The sequence below is a fragment of the Ambystoma mexicanum genome, chromosome 8, assembly GCF_040938575.1.
Source record: "Ambystoma mexicanum isolate Mex_15411 chromosome 8, UKY_AmexF1_1, whole genome shotgun sequence".
In the NCBI taxonomy this organism is placed as follows: domain Eukaryota; kingdom Metazoa; phylum Chordata; class Amphibia; order Caudata; family Ambystomatidae; genus Ambystoma; species Ambystoma mexicanum.
The window spans coordinates 1,263,896,629-1,263,921,364 of NC_090929.1; positions in this window are offsets into that span (position 1 = coordinate 1,263,896,629).

The window sequence follows — 24,736 nt, forward strand, 5'->3', positions numbered from 1 at the left end:
GCATATTCCTATTTGGGGAGCGATGTATTGTGAGGAGATCTGCATTGGGTTCCAGCTTCGGAGTTTAGTTGCGTGGTACTGTACTGGGCGCGTTTGCCTACGTAGCCCAGTGAGGTCAGGGATGGGGGCTGCCAATATGACTGTTTGAATGTTGTCATGCTCAGGGGCGGGGGATTGGGTTTTGTGTAACAGATGCCGGTCAGCCAGGTGGACTGGTGGCATGATGTGATTTTCGGAATATTGCTGGTGTGTTTGCGTGCGTTTCGGGGGGGGGGGGGGACTGTGGTCATGTCCATTGGATTGGCTTCTGTATTCGTGCCATCTGTGCCCTGCAGCTCCCATTGGCCCCTCTTGTGTTTCTTTTGTTCGTTGGCATGCATGGGTGACTTGTACATTTCACTGGTTGCATTGTGACTTCATTGCACCTACGGGGAGTTGTACTTTGTGGGCAGGGAGCGGTGTACAGGCACTCAGTGGGGCCGTTTACGGTTGATTCGCGATGCCGTACTTCTCACCATGGCGGAATGGTACATTCCGCCATGCTTGATGGCGTTAGGTACATGTCCGCTAGGGTCGGAATTAGCGTACCCTTGCGCCATGGTGGTGTTTACGGTTTGGCATGGCGCGCGCGCGCGTGCTTGGTGCAGTTAGCGTTGGCGTTCACTACGGTGTCGCTAATGGCTTCGTACTTTGCGGTGACGGGTCATAGTCGCACCGAGCGCTATTCGATGGCGGTATTGCATTTCCGCCATTGTTTTCCGAATTCCGCCAGGGTCGTAATGAGGGCCTTTATGTCTTTTCTCCAAGAAGGCCACCAGAAGTGGCGTTTGATTTTTTCCTCCGTTTTAGCGATACCAGGGTGTCCTTCCATTAAAGATTCATGATGATGGGCAATAACAAGTTCTTGCAATTCTTTACTTGGCAGAAACAACCGCTCCTGGAAGTAGGGTAAGTCATCCTTAACGGTGTAATGAGGACCCTTTTGACTCCATTCCAGTAAGGTTGAAGAGTCTAGAAGTTTTTTTACTTGCGTTTGGATATCCTCAATAGTTTGCAATGAAGTTAAGCCTAAGATTCTTTGCTCAGGTATGATGGGCACAGGTTCTAAGCTCGAATTAGGTTCTTCCATGCCAATCCGGGATAAGGCGTCCGCTTTTCCATTCTTGCAGCCAGGGCGATAGGTAATTACAAAATCAAATTCCGCAAAGAATAGAGCCCATCGGAGTTGTCGTGAAGATTGAGTTTTGGCCGTCTTTAAATACTGTAAGTTTCTGTGGTCCGTAATTACGGTGATGGTGTGTCTTGCCCCGAGAAGGTAGTGACGCCAAGCCTTGAAAGCAGATTTGATGGCCAGTAACTCTTTATCGGTAATTGCGTAGTTGATTTCAGGAGGAGAACATTTTCTGGACCAAAAGGCCACTGGGTGTAGTTGGTTAGTTTTTGGGTCTCTTTGCGACAGGACAGCTCCCATGGCCGAACTGGATGCATCGGTTTCCACTATGTACGGGAGATCTGGGTGCGGGTGCTTCAATACAGGTGCAGAGGTGAATTTGGTTTTCAGGTCCTGGAAGGCTTGTTCGGCCTCAAGAGTCCATTTGAAGTGTTTGTTTTTCTTTAGGAGAGCAGTGATGGGTTGGACTGTTCGGGAAAATTCCGGGATGAATCTTCGATAGAAATTGGCAAAGCCGAGCATGCTCTGAACTCCCTTCACCGAGCTTGGAGATGGCCATTTGAGGATGGCGTCCACCTTTCGCGAGTCCATTCGGACTCCTTGAGGTGTCAGGATGAATCCGAGAAACTCAACTTCTGTGGTATGAAAAACGCATTTTTCGAGTTTTGCAAATAGTCTGTGCTGGCGCAGTTTCTCAAGAACTGCCCTAACATGTTTTCTGTGATCAGATTCTGAAGAAGAGTACACCAGGATGTCGTCAATGTAAATAATGACACAGACATCGATAAGTTCCCGAAGAACATCATTCATAAAGTACTGAAAGGCGGCAGGTGCATTGCACAAACCGAAGGGCATCACCTGATATTCGAAGAGCCCAAATTTGGTGCGGAATGCAGTCTTCCATTCGTCGCCTTCTTTTATGCGCACCAGGTGATAAGCTCCTCGGAGATCTAACTTGGTGTACACACAAGCGTCTTTCACCTGGTCGATAAGCTCAGGGATCAAGGGCAGAGGATAACGATTCTTAATCGTTATTTGATTTAGGGCGCGATAGTCTATGCACGTTCTAAGGTCGCCTTCTTTTTTTGGCACGAAGAACAGAGCTGAAGAGACAGGAGACTTGGACGGGTGAATAAAACCATTGGAAAGGTACTGATCTAAATACTGACGCAAATGCAGGTTCTCAGGTTCCGTAAGAGCATAAATCCTACTACAAGGTAGTTGAGCATTGGGTACCAGATCGATTTGGCAATCATAAGACCGATGGGGAGGTAACGTGTTAGCCTGTTCTTTCTGAAAAACGTCTTGGAATTCTTGGTATTCTGACGGTAGCTGTACAGGGGTGGAAGTTGCTGAGGCTAGACCCATAGCTAGATTTCTTGGATAACAAGTTGGTTCACAATCAGGAAAACTTATCTTCTTTACTCGCCAGTCAATTCTGGGATTATGTGTTTCTAACCAAGGAATTCCAAGAATTACTTGAAATTGTGGGGCCTTGATCACATCAAACACGATTGCTTCCCGATGTCCATCCTGACCCACCAGTGTCACTTCAACAGCGGAATGCGTTACAGGCCCTGAGGCTATTTCGGTTCCATCTACTGTAGTAATGACATCTTGGGTTACTTTCGGGCGGAGAGGAAGCTTAATCCTGGAAGCCAATTCACAGTCTATGTAATTTCCAATAGCTCCACTGTCGATGTATGCTTTTATAGCATGCAACTGCTCAGGCTGTTTTGGGTCCACGAGCACCATTGGCATGACAAAATGCGAGGTCAAAGAGTTAGTTTTCAAGCTCGGCAAGCGGACCCCTACGCTTGCCGGGCTAGGTTGTTTCCCGAATCAGGTGTCACTAATTCGTTATCAGTAGCTACAACCACCTTCTTAAGTGGTTTAACTGGACAATTTCGAAGAAAGTGACCGGAAGTCCCGCAATACAGACAAAGTTGCATTTGCCGCCTTCTCTCTCGTTCTTTCTGCGTTAATGGTCCTTTAACACCACCGATTTGCATAGGTTCAGATACGTCAGTACTCTTGGAGTTAGCGTGGGTTTTGATCAGTGCTCGGTTTTCATACTTGAACCGATCTGCTTTTCTATTTTGAAGTCTGTAATCAAGTTGAACCACCAAGTCAATGTAGTCTGCGCAGACCTGGGGTGGGTTTACTATCTGAGCTAGAACATCCTTAAGCTCGCCGCGCAGGCCTCGATGAAACAATGTGATCCTTTTGCTTTCTGGCCATCCAGTTTCCACAACCAGTCTGTTAAAGGTGGCTATGTAGGACAGAAGATCCTGATTACCTTGTCGTAAGGATAGCAGTTTGTTATCAAGGGCCTGTCCTTGAGAGTGTCGAGCGAACAATCTTTCCATGCTGGCCTGGAAGCCCTGAAAATTCTGGAGAATGGGATCATCCTGATGTACCAATGGAATAGACCAATCGGCAGCACTGCCACTGAGGTAAGATAGCATAAAGGCTACCTTGGTCTGGTCGTTAGGGAAGGCTCCGGGTCTGCATAGAAAGTGTAAACGACCTTGGTTCATAAAGACGGCATATTTCTTGGGATCCCCCGCAAAACGTTCAGGCGGGGCCAAAGGCATGTGTCCAGGTACATTAATTTGTACCGGGTTACTCAAACCCATTGATGTGGAAATGTCTCCGGAATTAGGTAAAGGAGTGTGCCCTGCCTGGGCCTGTAATAACCTTTCGGCTAGGTCATCTGTTCTTTCCTTGGATAAGATCAGTTCTCTTTTGAGAGCGTTAGTCTGCTGGCGGGCTGAGTGCACCTCTGCCCGTAATTCCCCCAAAAGCTGGGCCAGCTGGTCAGTCTCGGAAGTCTCCATAGCGCCCGGGTGGGAAATTGTGGGTAGGCTTCGCGTTCTGTAACGCTCACCTGATTCCCACGGAGGCGCAGGTCTGGCTTCGAGTGCTGATGCTTCTTCAATGGTGAAGCGCAGGACTCTGAAGATGGACAGGAAGGGCCCTCTACTCTGGCTTCTCCGGCTCGCAGGAATATTCCCCTGTGCGTGAAAAGGGAGTATTACCTACTGACTGAGTTATGCTTAAGCCCCCCACTCTCTTCCAACCCTCCACGATACCCTTCCACGATTCCCCGTGAAGTCTCACCTTAGGGTCAGGAAGGATGAGCTCTCCATCCTGCTTCTGATGCAGGGGCGCGTTGAAACCCAGTTACTTCACTGGATTGAGGATTGATGGGAGTTCAGGTAAGCTTGACTATTCAGGTAAGGCTCTGTAAAAGTTCTGTTGCAAGTTCAAAAGTCCAAGCTTAATAATAATGTTCATTGTCTTTTTGCAGCAAGCGCTAATGCTTATGTCTTTTTTCCCCTTAGGGGCCGGGGTTCGGAATGCCGGAGATATGGCACCGACCCGAAGTGAAACGTGCAGTTCCAGTTCCAGTAAATGGCAGGTTAGTTCTGGATGAGCGCTCGGGAACTGTCTTTGCAAACGCTCATTCAATGTCTTTGCCTTTTTTCCCCATAGGGGCCGGGGTCCGGAAAATGCCTGAAAGCGGCAAGACCCGAAATGAAATGGGAATGACCCAACAGGTAAGTCTTATTCCCTTCCTTCTCTCACCTCTTATTCTTGTCTTTTTCTCTAGGCTCTGGGAAGTGGCTCTGTATCCGGATGATCGCTGCTGAAGATGGAGGCACCCAGGAAAGGTGAGTGAAATGCAGCGCTGCAGCGATCGTAACGAAATGCTTTTAAAAAATGATGTCTTCCTTTTCAGGATCGTCGGTGTGATGTCTCCGTGGTGCAGATTTAGCTGGTAAGGTCTCTTGTCTCCCTTTGCAGGTGACCCAGGATGCTGACAGGCGTGGCTGAAGTCCAGATGCAGGAGCTGACACGGTGAGCGTCCAGCTGCGAGGAGCAGAACAACGCGAAGCGTGAGTTGCTGATCGGGTGTGGTTTAAATAGCTTTGGAAGAAGTTCCAAGTGTGTATCCTTCCTCCGATCAGGTATGTATCCTTCCCCGACCACACCCGGGTGGAAAGTAGTCCCACAGGTAAAGTAGTTCCATTCAGGCCTCAAGAGGGCCTGGATGTGGCAGCATGGTCTGCATCAGGTAAGTGCACAGTAAAACACTTGAACAGGACAGAGGTCCAACATGAGCCTGGCGCCTAAGGCGCCAGGACTGCGTCCAAAGGGCCCCAGCTTGGGCCCGCTGGCACTCCCCTGGGGGAAATGATGCCTGCCTCTGGGGTTGCTGGGTCGGACCTGGCTCCTTGGAGGTAGGCATCATGACAATAGGATAGTAGAATAACAAGATAGTAACGGCCAGAAGGCGCCAAATGCAGGGTAAGTGCAGATAAGTGCTGGTAGGGGACTGTAGGGCTACTGAAAACACTCCCCAATTACAAGGGTTGCCAGGGAGGCAGTGCGGGTGTGCTGCTGGCGGGGCCTGGGCCCGAGTACAGAAGGGTGGCCAGGTAACCAGTGCAGTATCAGCCAGGAATTCAGCAGGGGAGAGGGGGAGAGGAAGCAGAAGCAAAGAGGAAGGTTTTGAGGTGCTTCCGGAACCGGAGATGGTCCTCTTCAAGTTTAAGGGAGGCAGGAAGGCTGTTCCAGAGGGAGGCCCCTGCCGACCACAGAGATCTACTGCCCACTCGTTGCTTGGAGAAGTGACTGACCCTGAGGGAGTTGGAGGCGGATGAGCGAAGAGCTCGAGAAGGAAGATATTTAGGAAGACAGAGTTGAAGATATTTCGGCCCTAGGCCCCAGAAGGCCTTGTGGACAATGCAGAGGGTTTTGAACTTAATCCTCGCAGCCACTGGGAGCCAGTGCAGAGATTTCAGTCCTGGAGAGATACGATCCCTGGGCTTGAGGCCAAGGACAAGTCTCGCAGTCCTGTTTTGGATAAGTTGCAGAGGGCGGAGATTAGAGGCAGGCCGTTTTAGATAGAGGCTGTTACAGTAGTCCACTAAAGTTGGTCACTTTAACATGACAGGAAACAACTATCATGTTCCACATGCAAACAGGCCCCAAAAATAAATGTGAGCAGGCCTATACTCTATCGGCCCGAATGGTCTAATCATTCACATAACCAGGTAACAAATGTGGCCCAATGTGGGGTGTAATCAATGACAGAAACATGTCACATATGTGGCATTATGGCAGAGAAATGCGTTGGAAAAATTGGAAAATTGAAACAATCTGCCTGAATAAACACTGAAAAAATCAGAACAATGTTGTTGCAAGATGACAGTTCAAGGGCAACTGCTGTAATGTGGCGCTAATTGGCTACTATAGTCAGAAGGGACACTGCCATACCCAAATCCAAGCCCGGTGAATGTCTTAGAGGAAGCACATGGGTGACCCATACCACTCAGGAGTACACACCCTCAACTGGCACTCATTCAGAACCCGTCACCCAAACAACATACACATGGATTACACACACATGCATGGGCACTCACCGGACAATACATCGTAATCTGGTAGGTCTCCCACGTCTTGGATCTGTTCCTCTGTGACGAAGGTTCCAGCAACAGATTCATGTTCAGTGAGTTGGTTGTCCTCTGGTGGAGACCCACCGCCAGTCACCAGAGTAGAGGCATGATTTGAGGCCAGCTTGTTCTTTGCTCTGCGTTTCAGGTAATTCCACCGCTTGTAGCAATCATCAGCTGTGCGCCTCACAAATCCAAGGGCACTAATGTGGTCCGCGATGGTCTGCCAGTGTGCCCTACGTTGACCAGGTGTGGTCTTGCACCCTGCAGTCACCACCATTTCGCGGCTATGTGCCGACACATAGGCCACAAGTGCATCAAGTTCGGCGTCATTAAAGCTAGGCTTCCTTGACGTGCCGGAGTGTGTAGCCGTGTCTGGGCTCTCAGCCTGTAGTGCCAGAGCACCCTTCTTCTTCTTTTTCAAAGGTGGTGCGGATTCTGAGTGGCTCACGCCGCTCTGGTGAGTAGGGGCAGAAGCGCAGGTGGACTGGGTACTAGAAGTGTGCAATTGCACAATGAACCATAGGTCTTGGTGCAGGCATTGGCTGCAGGGTGACGTTGGCAAGGGCAAGGTCGGTTTGATGGACCTGGACCGACACTGTCCCGGCTGGGAGACTCAGAGCTGGGGTGGATTGAGCTGCAGCTGCCCCTGCAGCCTCCCTACCCTGGCTACTTGGTGCAGCAGATGACATTGCTGCCCCAGATCCACGTGGCCTGGTGACAGCAACCTTCCCCGCCACACGTGGCTTAGACTTGCTGACCTGGAAGTCCGCCTGGTAGTCATCCTGTGCTGGTTCAGGTGCCAAAATGGGCCGGTCCACCAAGGGCTGAGCTGGGATGGTGTCAGCTACGTTTGCCACAACCATTGGGGGGGGGGGGCTGGGTGTCCCTGATTGCTCCTCCACACATGCGGGTCTAGGAGCAACCTGCAAATCCTGGCCACGTCCCCTACCGCGCCCACCACGCCCACCTTTTGGAGGTCGGCCACCTTTGCCTCCCTTACTGCTTGGTCGCCTCCCAACCATGGCACTGATGTTGTTGTGCATATGGGAGTAGCAGTAAACAATTGTCCTGGGCAATTGGGGTGAAAGGGGTAGGGTACTAGATGGAATTCGTACCCTAGTGCTCTAGCAAGGCTGTATGTGACCCCTGGGGGGAAGATGACAGGTCACGCAACGCACAGGCACCCCAAAAACAAAAGCACACGTGCACGCAACCCCTGGTAGACCACGTGCATGGAAAAATAAACCTGCACTACGCTGTGGCACCCAGAAACACAAAAATAAGCGTATGCGTGTTACACGCAGCCTACAATGAGCTCTGAAGGGGTACGCGACACACGGGGGCAACCACAGTTGGAAAATACGTGCGCGACTCACCGTCTGCCTTGAAAAAGAATGTGAAAAAGAAGTGCGTGTGCGCGTAGGCAACACCCCCGCCAAAAGAAGAAAAGAACGCAGTCTGAGGAAACAGGAAGTACGAACTGGAAACGTTGTGAAGTAATCGCGTGTGAACCGACAAGAATTACAAGAGACACCTGCTCGCTCTCCACAAAAAGCACGTTCAAGAAAATAGCGTGATACTGGTACCTTTTAAGCCAGCCCACACATGAAACGTCACTTACGCGCTTACGTGCTGAGGCCCTTTCCTCCAATAGCACGGTGACGTGCAGTTTTCTCACGTGCTGATTCACTATGCACCCGTGTTGTGGGCAACGCCCGCGCGCGTAACGTCACTGACGTGCTTACGCGCTAAGGGCCTTTCCTCGGATTTCACGCTGACGTGCAATTTTTTCACGTGCCAAATCACTCCGTATCAAGCTGGCCACGCGAAAACACACGGAATACCACGCTCCTGCCCAAAAGGCCATTTTCCTGCCCCCAAGAGCCCCGAACACGCTCCCACCAGCCATCTGCTGCTGCCTGCCTGCTGCCCACGTGCCCTGCTATTTGGTGCCTGCACGTCAGCCATCTGCAGGGGTCTAGTTGTTGTGTCCACTCCTGCTGGAACAGAAGACTCCTGACTGGGATACCATCGCTCCACAGCCCAGCCCCAGGACCCAGTTGCCCACCCACGCCTGCCTCGGGGGTCGCCATGTCGGGGCAAACACCATCTGAGACCACTGGCGACCCGCAGCCAGAGAGGCAGAGAGGCAGAGGGCCACCAGCTTCAATGAGAAGGAAGTTGGTGTCCTGGTGGAGCATTTGTATTTGTATTTATTTGTATTTATTGATTTATAAAGCGCTTTACACCAAAGCATGTCCTGGGGCATTATGATGCCCTCTTCGGAACATCACGCGCCAACAAGGAAGGACGGGATAGGATCTGGGAAGACGTAGTGGTTGCCATCAACGCAGAGGGGGTGGCAACCCGCGACATCAAGCACGTCAAGAAGCGCTGGGAGGACTTGGGGTCCAGGACCCTCTACAAGGCCCGGCGGCTCATGGACGGGGGCCGGGGCAGCATGAGTATCATCCAGATGAGGGTCCTGTAACGCGTATGCCCAGCGCTCCACGCCCAGATCCTTCAGAGGCAGACCCGTCTGGAGTTGAGCGGTAAGTGGCCAAGCATTGCTGTGTGAGACAGGGCATGTTGCAGTGTGCTGATAGTCTGATACTTGCCTGTATGTGTGACATAGGCCATGTATGGATGTGTGTGTGTGCAGGGACATCATGGTCATGCATGTGAGACTAGTAATGTCTGAACCACATGGATGGTGCATGTTTTCCAATGCAACATTGGGAGCTGTATGCTGAATGCACACATGAAAGAATGACAGTCTCTGTTCTTGGACATGGAGGGGGTGTGAGGGATGTGTGCTGCTGTCATGTACATGTTTGGTGGACATGTGTGTGTGTCTGAGAAGTGTGTGTGTGACTTTGAAATGCCATGGATGCATGACACATGTCCGTGATGATGTGTAGATTCACTCATGCAGTGCCGTCACCGTTGGATCCACTGTCTCTATCCACTGTGTCTGTGGTGTACAAGCCATGATGCATGACCCTCCGGTGATGTGTGTGCATGGGATCAGTGTCAGCCATGATGCATGTGAGTTTGAAGGCAACATCTTGGTTGAAAGAGGCCCTCGTACATGGATGCTGATGTTCATTGCAGGCGCTGTGCCTGTTTCTGCATGTGTGTTGCGTGCATTCACCCATGTGTTGTGGAGGGACAGGATGGAAGTGACGTTTGACAGTGCCACTCATGTCTAATTGCCTCCTGTCTAGGGGAATATTGTACAGTACCCTGATGCTTGTGTTCTATGTCTCCCTCTACGCAGCGTCAAGTGAAGAAGAGGGCGGAGACCGCGCTGTGGAGCCAAGCGGCGGGGATGTCTCCACCGGGCGGCGACACAAGGCCCAGCCACCCTCCCAGGACTTGCCAACATCCGGGAGCAAGGGGGCTGGTGTCGCGTCTGCCAATACGGCTGTGGCAGAGGGGCCGGGTGAGGCCCCACAGGGGCTTGCAATGGCAGAAGACGGTGCGGAGACATCCAGGTTGGTGGTCTCCACAGAGGAGGAGGAGCCCGCTACTGAGCCGCACATGTGGCCTGGTGGCGGTGGTACCAGTGGTGCAAGTGGTGCAGTCCAGGGCCAGGGTCAGGAGGCAGCACAGGTCACCGTGGAGGGGCCTGTGCATGTGGCTGTCCTTGACCCTGTGACTTCACCACCATGCACCAGCATGGATGCCCCGTCCCAGGCCCGTCCGCAGGTAGGAGAGAGTGCCACGTCATCTGCCTCTCCACTACCTGCGGACGAGGGGTCCCAGGACCGTATGGGCTCCGTCCTGATTGGTGTCTCGTTGCGCACGCGTGACATTCGTGATGACGTGCGTTCTTCCTGGGTGGAGAACGCACGCCATCATGAACAGCAGCGTCACGACGTGGCACTGTTGGAAGGGGCCCTGGTCGAGGAGTTCCTACATGTGACACGCACTCTGGCGGACCTCTCCTCCTCTGTGGAGACAATAAGCCAGTCGTTCTCCCTGCCGTCTTCTGGCCCAGATTCCACCCGGGCCCCCTGTGGACCTGGCCTGACCAAGACAGCCAGCTTGGTGGAGATCCCATCCCTGCCACAGTCGGGAGTCGGCGGTCCAGCAGGGGTGGACACCACAACTGGAGACCGGCTGATGGAGGATGTGCAGGCATCATCGGACAGGGCACATGGACAGCAGCAACATCAGCAGGCTCTAGGTAGGAACAATGATGGCTCGGGGCCATCGACATCAGAGGGGCAGGCATCAGCCAGAGGGCAGGAGAACCCTGGAATGGGAGTGTCTTCCATGTGGCTGCGGTTGGGCCAGCACATAGGTGCGGAGCGGCGGCGGGCGGAAGAGGCGCGGCTCACCATGGTCAGGGCGTAGTTCTCCATGCGTCGGGCGTTGAGGCGGACAGAGTGCCTCGAGGCAACTCGCAGGGAGTTGGAACAGGCCATGAGTGCCTCCCTGCGAGACCTCGGGGCCAGAACAGAGGCCCGCCTCCAGCAAATAGACATGGAGTTCGATGATGCCCTGGCCGACATCATCACTGAGTGAGCCGCAGGACTTGCCCGCCGCCATTGTAAATAGTTTATAGTGTTAGGTTTCCTTTCCTTTTTTTTGTTTTGGGGCTTTTGGACTATGCCCCACACTTTTGTATAAAGTTTTTTTCTTAGGTAGGTTATTAGATAGGTTTCATTTCTTTTGTTGGGCTCATGGACCCTTGAAAATGGATTGTACATAGTTGGACGTTGGATTTCTTCAGACTTTTTCACTTCATTTCACCATGGATCAATGGATTTACCTTTTTGCCTTTCATTTGTATTTGGTTTGGTGGACAGAGAGTTTTGGCCATTTTTCTTTTGGATTACTTAGGATTTATTCTGCATTTCATTAGTTTTTCTTTGGACATGCATTTCATTTCATGTTTGCCATTATTTTATGCTTTCATTTCTTTACATTGATTTTCATATTAATACATTTTGATATTTCACTTCATTGTGTGGGATTTGCTCATTGGGTTCATGCATGTCAAAATGTGGGTTTACTCAATCAATGGCAACCAGTGTGTGTGTGTGTGTGTGTGTGTGATGGACATGTGTTGATGTACATAGTTGACTTTTGGTTTGTGTCATGAGATAGGCATATCCCTGCTGGGTGGGTGAGTGGGTGGGAGGACATGAGTGGGGCCTGCTGGCAGGTGCCCCTCAATGCTGGGGGGTGGGGGTGCTGGGGGACATGAGTGGGACATGAGTGGGGGCCTGCTGGCAGGTGCTCCTCAATGCTGGGGAGTGGGGGTGCAGGGGGACATGAGTGGGGGCCTGCTGGCAGGTGCCCCTCAATGCTGGGGGGTGGGGGTGCAGGGGGACATGAGTGGGGGCCTGCTGGCAGGTGCCCCTCCATGCTGGGGGGTGGGGGTGCTGGGGGACATGAGTGGCGGCCTGCTGGCAGGTGCCCCTCAATGCTGGGGGGTGGAGGTGCAGGGGGACATGAGTGGGGGCCTGCTGGCAGGTGCTCCTCAATGCTGGTGGGTGGGGGTGCTGGGGGACATGAGTGGGGGCCTGCTGGCAGGTGCCCCTCAATGCTGAGGGGTGGGGGTGCTGGGGGACATAAGTGGGGGCCTGCTGGCAGGTGCCCCTCAATGCTGGGAGGTGGGGGTGCAGGGGTACATGAGTGGGGGCCTGCTGGCAGGTGCCCTCAATGCTGGGGGGTAGGGGTGCAGGGGGACATGAGTGGGGGCCTGCTGGCAGGTGCCCCTCAATGCTGGGGGGTGGGGGTGCTGGGGGACATGAGTGTGACATGAGTGGGGGCCTGCTGGCAGGTGCCCCTCAATGCTGGGGGGTGGGGGTGCTGGGGGACATGAGTTGGTGATCACTAGTGCAAGGTGACATGTGGCCTGGCTGGGGGCATGCCCATGGTGGATGACATGCCTGCAGGACATGACCAGGGGTGCTGGGTAGTCCCCTGTGGTGTGTGCTGCCTGCAAGGTCCGTGGAGGGGGTAGAGGGCACACCTAGGAGAACCCACACTGCCAATTCAAGTGTGGGACTCCCCCCTACCCCAGTTATACACGTACCCTGCTCGGACAGGGCCAATCGTGTGTGAAAATTCCCGCGCACCCCCCCCCCGGATACACGTACCCCGCTCTGACAGCGAAATCACGTGTGAAACTTCCCCCTACCCCAGTTATACACGTACCCCACTCGCACAGGGCCAATCGCGTGTGAAACTTCCCGCACACCCCAGTTATACACGTACCCCGCTCGCACAGGGCCAATCGCGTGTCAAACTTCCTGCGCACCCCAGTTATACACGTACCCCGCTCGCACAGGGCCAATCGCGTGTCAAACTTCCCGCGCACCCCAGTTATACGCGTACCCCGCTCGCACAGGGCCAATCGCGTGTAAGACTCCCCACGCACCCCCGAAATACACGTACCCCGCTCGCACAGGCCCAATCGCGTGTGAGACTCCCCGCGCAGCGGGATTCGAGTATTCGGAGGGGTGCGCGAGGAGTTTTACAGGTGGTTTTTATGGTTGGGGGCCTGTGCGCCATGTACGGGATTTGTGCGCTGTACATGGCGCACGGGGAGGGGTTGGGGGCGTAACTGGCGCTGCTGCAGGGTCGCTGCGCCACTCTGCGCCACTGCTGGTTTTGGATGTTGAAATCCATGAATACACTATGCGCGGAAATGGATTTTAGCGCACACGTCTGGCTCAGAAAGTCGCATGCGCACACTGTGCGCCAGCCACGTGCGCCACTTGTGCTCTGAATTCTATGAATTACCCCCATAATTTAGTATAGCCGTGTATTAAAGCGTGCTGGTGCCTTAATTGGATGATGGCAGGGTGGTATGCTAAAGGTTACTACGTTAGTGCCCAAGATATTAAGAATTGTGATTTAGCGCGTTTGGGAAACGTCTAACAAAACGATTAGAAACTCGTTTGAAAAAACGTTTAGAAAAAGCATGTATGTTTCAGAAAGAAAACATGCAGTGAGGTTGAGGCAGTGCCTGGCCTGGCTATGTTGCTTTCCTTGAAAGCTGAAATTCTATTCCTTCCGATTAGGGTGTTCCGATGTGGCAGAGAGCTGTGTAGCAAACTTTGTGAGGAAAGCGCTGACTAATGGAGCTGACGCATGCGCGGTAAGGCGTTGCTCGAGACGCTAGCTGAGTCCGCGGATGCGCATTGGAGTTATTTGGTGCATGCGCACTAAAAAACTGGTCTGGGACACTAGTGCATCGTGTGGTGCGTGTGTTGACTCCTGGTTGGGGCTCGGTAGCGCGCCAAATCACGCAAATACACATCGGACTGAATAGTATCTAAAAATACTTTCAGGGTCTTTGGAGTATTAACAAAAAATGACATAATAGTTGACTTCCATGCATTGAATATTGGAAACATAGTTTTTGAAGACCTTTGCAATACGCTAAACCTTAGTTAACAAGGGACCAAAAAAATCTTAAGAATTTCAACATGTACGTCATTCAGTTCGTACACACAACATGAAATTACAAGTGTGTTAACGTGTTATTTCACAAATGATTGGTTAATTTACACACATTATGTGGCTTGCTGTAGGTGGCAAAGAATACGGTGTTTGCCGCTGGTGGGAAAAAGGCAGGTGTGTTAACGAGAAAGGGAGTTGGCAGTGCAGCATAATTGCTCGTTCAGGTCATCTACAGTTGTAGAATCACTGTAAAGGACTCTAGCTGAAATGGGTAATGGCCTTGGATAGAGTTATTTGACGAATAGATTCCATTCAATTGCCACATTGAGGCCTTGTTTAACCGAGTTTAGTCGAAAAATCCATTGTTGCTCTAGTTTGTGAAGTGAGAGATCTCTTTTGCCACCTCTGAAACGGTTTTTGGCTGTTTGTAAGTGTCATGATGCCTACCCCTGGGGATCCAGATCAAGTCCAGCAGCCCCGGAAGCAGGCATCAAGTTATTCCAAGCAAGCCCAACAACCCCTGCTAGGGGCCATTTGGGTGCAGTTCTGGCGTCTATGGCGCCAGGCTCATATGGAGAGTCAGTCCTGGTGCCATAGGCGCCAGGCTCATAGAATAAAACTTACCTGATGCAGACCATGCTGCAAGAGCTCCAAGCCAAAACAGGCTTGAAAGGGACCACTTTACCTTGGGACTATTTTCTATTCGGGTGGGGTCGGGGAGGAATACTTACCTGGAACTACTTTGGGGGCTATTTAAACCACGCCTGAAGAGCAGCACACGCTTCGTGTTATTCTGCATCCAGCAGCGTAACGCTCACCGTGCCTGCAGTCAGCATCCAGTCTTCTGCCACGCCTGCCTCGAGTCTGGAGCTCCTAGAAAAAGGGAGAAAGAAGGAGAAAAGGTTAGAACAAGAGCAATACCTTTGATCCTTACCTGAATTCCCGATCCACCGCGCCTTCGAGCTGGAAGAAAGTAGTTATTTTATGCGCGTCACCTTGCCTGCTGCAGAGCCGCGCTGAACTCACCGGCCTTCGCAACATCTTCATTATCCACCGCATCCTTCTGCATGTTCCCGCCGCACTCTGGCACCTAAGGGGAACACAAGAACCGCAAGGTGAGCCAAGGGAATAAACAGAGGCAATATTAGTTACCCCCCATAGACTTATCTGATTTTACCACCGGGGGTACTATTCCTCTTCACGGGTCGCACAGCCTCCACCGCATCCTCGCCGTACCCCGGCCCCTAAGGGGAACAAAAGGACAGCAAGGTGAAACAAAGGGACAAACAAGGGGAAACCTCCTTGCCACAAAAGACTTACCTAATTTTACCACCGGAGGCATTATTCCCCCAGACTTCATACTTTCTCTCAGCGCCTGAATTAGGTAGAAAGCAACAGGTTACATACCGACACTATTTTATCGAACTGTGTTGGATAATACAAACCCTTACCTGAATATTACCGGTTGCCACGAGGAACTCTTCGCTAGGGCCAAGCTGCAACCTGCAAGGAATCGGACAAGAGTGAAAGTCAGACATTGGAACTCTTACGAACTACATACTTACGGCGTCTTGCCAGAAATCTCATGTTCTGGAACTCACCAATTCCTTCGAACCAGTGAAGCAACTGGTTATCTACGCGCCCCTTCGCTCAACGCAGGATGGAGAGCTCATCTTTCCAAACCATCAGGTGAGACTATAAGAGGGGACATCAAAGGTGATCAGTGGGGAGAACAGCGGGGGTGGGGGGTTTACACTCAACTCCACGGGTGGTTAATTCCCTTTCTCCATTTGCAGAAGAATATTCCTGCGGGCCAAGCAAACGAAGCTAGGTGGGCCAGTCCAGTCCGTCATCTCGGCACTACGCGTCACATTGGTGGAGACCGCAGCTGTCCAGTTCAGATCGACGCCCCTGTGGGAGCCAGGTGAGCGTAACAGTAAGACAAACCAGAACATGTCATTGTGGGTGTGGTGTTTTTCTTGGAAGTGTGACACCATAGGCTTGTCAGGCACAGCATTTTTGATACACGAGCGATGTTCGAATATGCGCTGTCTTACTTCTCTTTTACATTTGCCGATGTATAGTAGTTTATAGGGCCATTGGATACCGTACACTGTCCATTTGCTTTTGCAATTGGTGAACGTTTCGAAATTCCAGTTCTTTCCGTTGAGATCGATAGATTTCATGTTCTTGGTTAGACAACATACTGAGCATGATCCGCATTTATAATGGCCCTTAACAGGAGGTAGATTCCACAGGGTGTTTTGTTGCTCGGGTGGCCTGGTAGGTTCTGTGTAAGTGTTGACCAGCCGGTCTTTAAGGTTCCTACTTCTTTTGAAAGCAAAACGGGGTTTGGCAGGTTCGAAAGATTCTGTGTGGAGAATGTTCCAATGTTTCAGAATAGTTTTCCTTATTTGATTACTTAGTGGAGAAAAAGTGGTCACGCAGGTGATTTTGTTTTTGCAAAGGTCTCGTGGAGTTGGTGAAAGGCATGATTCCCTGCTTCTGTTTTTGGCTCGTTTTCTGGCTCGGCGAATGATGTGTCGGGTAGCCTCTTTCTTTGAGTCTTGCTGAGAGGTCTCTACTAGTTGTGTCAAAATCTTCTCGAGTCATGCAGTTGTGCCTTAGGCGTAGAAATTGGCCGAACGGCAGATTTTCCTTTTGAGCTGCCGGATGAAAGCTGTGGAATTCCAAGAGGGTATTCTTTGCAGTGGTTTTACGATAAAGGGTGGTTGCCAGAGTGTTGGTAGCGGTTTTGTAGACGGTGAGGTCTAAAAACGGGATGGAGTGTTTGTCTGACTGAATGGTGAATGTAATGCAGGCATCTTTGTTGTTGAGCCAAGCGAAAAAATCTTGTAGTTCTGTTTCATCACCTTTCCATGTCATGAGGACGTCGTCAGTATATTGAATCCAGAATCCTATCTGTTCTTTGTAGGGGTTGTCGATATCATAGATGGATTTAGCTTAAAAAAAAGTCCATGAAAAGGTTTGCTATGTCTGGTACAAAGGTTGCCCCCATAGAGGTACCGTGGCATTGTTGGTAGAAAGATGTTTCGAAAATGAAATAGTTTTCTGTGAGTGCGATCCGGATGTATTCGAGTAAAATGCCATTACCCATTTCAGCTAGAGTCCTTTACAGTGATTCTACAACCGTAGATGACCTCTCGGAGCATTTATGCTGCACTGCCAACTCCCTTTCTCGTTAACACACCTGCCTTTTTCCCACCAGCGGCAAACACCGTATTCTTTACCACCTACAGCAAGCCACATAACGTGTGTAAATTAACCAATCATTTGTGAAATAACACGTTAACACACTTGTAATTTCATGTTGTCTGTACGAACTGAATGACGTACATGTTGACATTCTTAAGGTTTTTTTGGTCCCTTGTTAACTAAGGTTTAGCGTATTGCAAAGGTCTTCAAAAACTATGTTTCCAATATTCAATGCATGCAAGTCAACTATTATGTCATTTTTTGTTAATACTCCAAAGACCCTGAACGTTTTTTTAGATACTATTCACTCCGATGTGTATTTGCGTGATTTGGCACGCTACCGAGCCCCAACCAGGAGTCCACACACGCAACCACATGATAAACTAGTGTCCCAGACCAGTTTTTTAGTGCGCATGCGCCAAATAACTCCAATGCGCATCCGCGGACTCAGCTAGCGTCTCGAGCAACGCCTTACCGCGCATGCGTCAGCTCCATTAGTCAGCGCTTTCCTCACAAAGTTTGTTACACAGCTCTCTGCCAGATCGGAACACTTTAATCGGAAGGAATAGAATTTCAGCTTTCAAGGTAAGCAACATAGCCAGGCCAGGCACCTCCTCAACCTCACTGCATGTTTTCTTTCTGAAACATGCGTGCTTTTTCTAAACGTTTTTTCAAACGAGTTTCTAATCGTTTTGTTAGACGTTTCCCAAACGCGCTAAATCACAATTCTTAATATCTATGGCACTAACGTAGTAACCTTTAGCATACCACCCTGCCATCATCCAATTAAGGCAGCAGCACGCTTTAATACACGACTATACTAAATTATATCTGTACTACCCTAAACGCGAATAAAATCCTTCTATGGCTAAATCATGCCACACGGACCAATTATTCACTCTTCTAGTCAGCCACGCGCCAGGCACCAAGAGGGCCGTTTTTACTGCAGCCCTACACCACACGTCTGCCGGCACCACCCAAATTATCCCTGCTCTGCACACAATACTCCCCGGGCACCTTTACAGTAAAATTCACTTTCAAAATTACGGATTAGAAGCTGATTCTTTCCCCTGCTTCCTCACACAGCGACCATGGCTATTTTTCTAACTTGATCAAGCGCTAGAACATCACGGCAATTTCTTCCCCGTGATTGAGCTCCAGCACCATCGCTGGATCGCATACCTGCTAAATAAGGTATGCTCCACACCACCATCATTAACGCATGTATGATTCCTCATACTATCATGGTAACTTACTGTTACCCTTTTCCCTGTAGACACTTTGCTACAGACGCCCGTGCCAATTGAGGTGCTTTTTTAAAATTACTTTGTGTTCAACCGTCGATAGAACACAGGTAGGCTTTTAGAGCGTAGTTTGTATACAGAACACACTCTGTATGGTCACACTGTTTTTCTCTCTGACCCCCGCCCCCTAATGTGTCACCTGTCTCGATAGGCGTTCACCAGCCCTAAACCACGTCCTGATCATCTGTGAACATTTCCTACCCAGTGAAGGCTGACTAGATCCCGAACTAGAAACACCTGCATAAATATGTGTCGACTGTAATAACATACTACTAATCTAACAGTAGTATTTGAAATCAACAGGATAAATATATGCTAGTAACCCTCGCTTAGCCAACTATGATACAATAACAGTTTGTCACTTGTTTTACCTTTCATTGTAAGCCAAATTAGGCTCATATGTGACTTTTACAAGTCAGTTTTTGTTGTTTTTACTGTTTGTGAACTTACTATTTCTAGATATGCGTCTAAATCTATAAATAAATTGATTTTTTGTCCAACTTCAAACCTATTTGTGACCTTCAATGGCTAGTATTCAAAAACTCGCTCTGTGCCTCTTCTAAGCCCACCTCCTCTACACCTTTGACCTGGGGTAGCTGTTGACTCTTCCTTTTTACTTGTTATGATAAAACGCCTTTTCTGAGTCAAGCCCCCCTTAAACAAAAAAGAAGTCCCCCCCTTGCCCCTATATTCCTTAAGCATGTGAATCCATGCCAGACCCATGCTGGAGAACAATAGTTACAGGTAAGTAACTTGTTCCTTAGCTTCCTTGATTCTTGAGTCCTGCCCTTGATTCCCACTTCAGACCTACAGTTTCCTTGCTATCTGTCTTCAGTCCTGCCCTTGTTATCCCACTCCAGAGTTACAGTTCCTTGTTTTCTGTCTGCAGTCCTACCCTTGTTTTTCCAGTTCACAGTGACTGTTCCTTGTTACCAGTCTTCATTTCCAAGTCTAGTTACCCCTCCACTTAGATTTACGTTTTCTTGCTTTTCTTCTTTCTTACGGTTCTCTGTCCTGAACCTTGCTCACTTTGACTTTCTTTTTCCCTGGATATTTCTGCTACTGTAGTTGTCTTCACTTGTGCCTTGTGTAATTCCTTTGTTCAGAGTTTAACTGCTGGGTTTCCAGCAGACAATCTCTGCCTCTTTCCTTTGCGTTTCAGTATTGGACCTTGTGTCATTGTTAACAGTGTGCTGGATCCTGTTTCAGGAGGCAGTCAGTGTTCAGCTCCTGCTGGACCCGTACAGGCTTCAGTCTTGTGAGTACTGTTTCCTTCTTTGTGCCTTAGGATCCAGACACAGACACCCACTGCTGCTGCTCCTTTCCATGAGCATTCAGGGTGGGGCCCTGTAATAGTAACCTGCTCAGAAGGCTGGAGTTTCCCATGTTTTGTGGGAATCACTTCCCCCATTCTTCGTATACCCCAAGAGGGACCCTAACTTATTTGTTTAACTTGTACTCCCCACCCTTTTCTGTTCACGGCCTTTGTTGCCTATGCTTTCTTTTGTGCAGGACTCCTTGCACTCCTGCTTCTTGTGTACTTTTCTCCCTTCGACTTTGTGGGCATGTCTCTACCCGCAAGCCCCTTAAACAGAATGCAAGAGCCACATTTTTCCGCTTTCCCAGTAAGGGTTGGCACACTTAAGCCTAATTGTATCGTTATACCTGAAAAAGAAACCCATGTGTAAGACTGCAGGTTCATTCCCCTTTGCCAAGAGAATTGCAAGTCCTAGAGAGACATATATTCAAGCAAATTACTTTTTGCGTGTTGCTTATTTGGTCCCTGGCTTGCACTGTAGCGTAGTGCTGCTTGCTTTACTTCCTTGCCAAGCATACACCTCTTCCTGCTTTACTTCGTTTATATTCAGGGTCCTAGATCCTCTTGACTTCTTATTTGGGTGCGGGTCCCAGACTCGCACTGATGCATTGTATCCTCTTGGTACACTTTGCTGCCAAGTATACATCTCTTCCTTCTTTCCTTTAGGGTCCCAGACCCTCTCTTTCATCAGGATCCCAGACCCTCTTATTGTTGGTTGTGGTTCTCAGACTCTCACTGTTGCGTTGTATCTGCTTGGTTCACTCTCCTGCCAAGTATACAACTCTTCCTTCTTTACTTCAGAGTCTGAGACTCTCTCTTTCCTCATGGTCCCAGACCCTTCTATTCTTGTGTGCGGGTCCCAAACTCACACTGTTGCGATGCATCTGTTTGGTTCACTCTTCTGCCAAGTATATAACTCTTCCTTGTTTGCTTCAGGGTCCCAAACCCTCTCTTTCAGACTTCTATGTTCACCCTGTTGCTTCCGTGCACCTCCAGAACCACCCGGCAACCCGCGTACTTGCTTGCTTCCTTCTCGCAGATGTTGGTGGTTCCCGGCCCGCTGCATCCCTTTCTGAGGCTCCGGTAGCATTCAGGTCTCCAGCTGGATCTGTAGCGGCTATGCAGATTTCCGATGCTTCCCTGCTGCATGTTCTGTCTCTCTCGCACTTCACTGGGTCCTGGGGTTCTTGGAAGATTCACTCAGCGGCAGCCTGAGTAGTCCTCGCCTTGTGGACCACGTTGGTGTTCTCCAGTTCCTCCATTTACGGCCTTCCCTCTGGCTCGTGTCGGCTGTTCCCTTGCACAGCTCCTGCTGTTCCTCCTCAGAGGACTGCTCTCTCCTTTCGGTATCCGAGCTGATCTGCTTTCAAACTCCTGCGTGGGATTGCTGTACTGCTTTGGGCCAATCACTTTCATTGAGAAGCTAGACTGCTCTCGCTGCTTCTCATGAGTGTTCTTTGGACTCCCGGTTATCTTCACAGAACCAGTTTCACAACTATATTTACAACAGTTTGTACTTCTGATGTTTCAGTCTTGTGATGTCTGAATTGGCAACAAAACATATTGGGCCTCATTCTAAGTTTGCCGGTCCGGAAACAAGGGTGCCGGTAAGCTCACTGACACCCTTGTTTCCATACTGGCAAAATACATGTTTGCCTGCCCTGGCCGCTGTGCCCGACAGGTCTGACCCTGCTGGGCGCAGCGGTCACGGTAGGCAAACCCTTCACTGAAGCACTAGCACCGTTAGCAACGGTGCCGGTGCTTCCGTGTCCCCACTCCCGAAGAGTCCCATAGGAATCTATGGGAATAGGGACTTATAATATACTGGCCCCTGACTTCCCGGGTCGCCGGACTCGTAATGAGGCGCGGCAAATTATTACGGGTCTGACAGCAACCCGACGATAGCACTGGCAGGGTTACCGCTGGATCCGTAATGAGGTCCATTGGCTCTATCTGAAAAGGGGGAACAGGGCTTTAAGGTTGGAGAAGGCGTTAAGTAAATTGAAGCAGGTTCATACCGCGTTCTCTGGTGATGGCTGTCCCCAATCCCATAGAGGGGTTCCTTCCCCATGTGATCCTCCCTCGGTGCACCACCCAGAGGGGGACTATTGTACCATGGATACACCGCCCTGGCTCCATGAGAAAGGTCTCCCCCTAGGGGAGAAGAGAGGACATCCTAAGATTTGTCACAGTGTGTCAAGTTTGTAAGTACTAGAAGATGAAAGCAATTATGCATTGGAAGAGGCATTGTGTAGTAATACTATTACTTTTTGTGTTTTTTTCTTTTTTTTATCCAAAGGAACAAGATGATGGATATTCGTTTTTTGTTTCTGGTGGCGAAGAATGCTATAGTGACTTACTTACTTCACATTCTGTTGCTGTTTTCCAGCCCAATGAGGTATAGTCTGCATTTAAGAAATAGTTTAGATCTCCAATAAACAAATATGAGATCTTCAAATCAAAGTCATGTACAATATGTTAATGTCTACCAAGGATTTCCAGAAGGCATGAATTTTCCATATTTGCATTCACTTTTTTAGTTCACAAATGTGTTTCTGAAAATGATTGAAAACACTAATTGTTAAAAGCATTTCGTGTTCTGGGCATGAAAATATGTCCTGTGTATATTGTAGGAGTGGAAAGAGAATGGTAGTGTATGTGCTGCAGAGGTATTATATGTTAAAGTGTTTGTGCATTTTCTATTAGTGGTTATTTGTCTGCCCACAGGGGATTGTGCATTTGCTATACGTGTGGTATTTGTGCACAGATTAGGGATTGTGAGTGTATTATGACTGAAATATGCCTGTTGTGCAAACCCCCAGTGATTTCTCCAGATGACTGGCTGTTAAGTAAGGTTAGGACACTGCAGGCATGGACATTTCCATCAGATTACCAAGCGCATATTTAAGGCCACAGCCTGTCCAATTTTCTGAATATTGTTTGAAAGATTTTTAATAACAGCTTTTTTAAATGTTTTATTTTATTTTACTTATTTTGGATATTCATTGAGAGTGGATTTAGCTTTGAGAATCTAAATGGGACTTGTTTCAAGAATTTGACCCCATTGTTATATAAACAAATACAGACACATGTGGAAAACCATTATGTTAAAATGAAAATGAAAACATGCCCTTATTTCATTTATAACAGTAATTTACACTTCACCAAATGCTTATTTGAAATGTAGGGCATTTCATATTTCCTCCTCACACATATTAATGAACACGTGTTGAACCAGCATTACACATTAGTCGAACATGTGATAAACCAGCTGCATTTCTCAGCATTACACCGGAATAAAATGGAAAGTACACATGGATGGAAGCATGATTGAAAAATACCCTCCATACCAATTCCTGGATTTTCCCTTTTTATCCTGGGAATCATGCAGACTGCTAGGCAGAGAGAATGCATTAATGCTTTGAGTGATGTGATATCTCTGTGTGGCTAGACCGGATCGTTTTACTCAGGATGGCAAAACACCAGAAGTTTGTAAAGGGTGCCCGTGAAGGGGTTAATCCAGAGAAGGTGAGCCAGGAGGAGAAATCCAGCATCACAGGACATCACGGCAAGGAAATGGTCCGTGGATAGATTCATGGGGAGGGTCCCTGGGGATTGATAGACAAGGGACAGAACGAATAAAAAGTGATCTGAAAAAGGTGAAGGGGCTTTCCTCTAATGTGTGTTGTGTTCGTTAACAGGGTACCACTGTAGAAGAGGAGGAGGTCTTTGAATGGGCATTGTGGGGTCCCAGATGTGATGCTGGAAATGCATCTGAGGGACAGGGCCTCTGAATCCTTGTCCTTTACTGCTTTATATCGTGTGTTCTGTCATGTTTTCTGCCCAGGAGTCCATGTGGGACTCTTGGCAGTGCAGCTCTCTCTTTTGGTTTGGTGAACAGACCCATGGGATACCCTTATGGCACCCATGGGTAGGGGTACAACCCTGTGCCCCTAGTGTATGTTTTTGGGCACCTGTGGGTGGCCCACAGAGCAGGGTATGGGCTGGTGGCAGCTCCATGCTGAATTTGACAGGTGCTCTGGGTGTCCTCCATTTTGGGATACCCAGGCCCTGCCATTGGGATCAGTTGATTCCTGATAGGAAACAAGATGGCCCCTGTGGCCTCTTGCTTTCTATTGCCTGTTATCTTGTTTTCCCAAAGTCCTGGGAAGCCCTGACTCTGTTCCTTCCCCCTGACTGGCTGTTGGGTGGAAGTTCCATATATGGTGTTGTTGTGAAGGCCCAGCTAGACTGACTGGAGCCTTCCCAGTGACTGTATGTTGTGGGTACCTCCTGTGGGTGGGACCTGGGTGAATGGAGTGTGTGACCAATATACACTCCTTGTTGTGGTTGTCTGGTTTCTGGCATGAGAGACAAAGACTGAGACAGCCCTGCCCGAAACTGGCCTGAATGCAGTGTGTAGTGTTGAATGGCTGGGTACTTGTCCCAATCCACATTCCTTGTTGTGAGTGTCTGAAAAGGAGGAGTGTGGCCTGAATGCACTGTGTGCCTGATTGGCTGACTGACTGCATGAATGCCCTTCTGTATGAATGGCTGCCGAGTGTGTGCCAGCAGTGTGGATGAGAGACAGAATAGTATATCTGGGGACCTCTCACCACTGGTAATGGGTTCAGGGAACGTTCAGAAGCGTTCAGAAGCGTTCAGAAGCTGAGTCTTCACTCTAAGAGTAACTGGAACTGCTGATCCTCGACGTCCAGCTGGAAGAAGAAGACTTGCTGTGGCATTTGCTTCGACCGATCCGAAGGCTGTCGAATCGTCGAAGACTGACCCGAGAGAGGACCTGGTAAGGCGCCCTCTTCCCGTGCTCCGAGGGACC